Here is a 538-nt window from a genome sequence, read left to right as displayed (position 1 = left end):
TATTTACTAGCTTTCGGGTTCCCTGCTGCTACAAGGGGGAGGAGAGGCAGTGGGACACCACCAAATGGGTGGCATCAGGACGGATTGGAATTGCCTCAGCCTGCAGCGTCTGTTGCAGCGAGCTTGGGGTGGCAGGTTGCATCAGCTCATCCTTAGAGTCCAGGTCAGTCTTCGAGTTCAAGGCCAACCTGTTCTACAGAGCAAGTTCTAGGACAGCCAGGGCTACGGCAGAGAAACTGCCTTGGAAGAACCCAAAACAACAACAGTGTATCCATTTGTCCATCTGTCTCCAGTGGTCTTTCATGGCATTCACAAATGAACAAAGAAAACCCAAAAAGTGATTTCCACCGAACTCGCTCTATTTAAAACAGCTTGAAACTTAAGAGCGTCTTAGCTTTCTCGGGAACGCAGTCGCGGTAACACACCGGAGAATGTACTTCCGGTTAGGCATTCTGGGAATAGTAGTTCCACCATGAACGGTGGCCAAAGTTGCTTCCGCTCGCTCCAGGGTCCGCTTCCTGCCAGAGCTCCTGGTGAG

This window comes from Psammomys obesus, unplaced genomic scaffold, assembly GCF_907164565.1.
Source record: "Psammomys obesus unplaced genomic scaffold, mPsaObe1.curated_primary_1811, whole genome shotgun sequence".
NCBI lineage: Eukaryota > Metazoa > Chordata > Mammalia > Rodentia > Muridae > Psammomys > Psammomys obesus.
Note: the sequence above shows the minus strand (reverse complement) of the source record.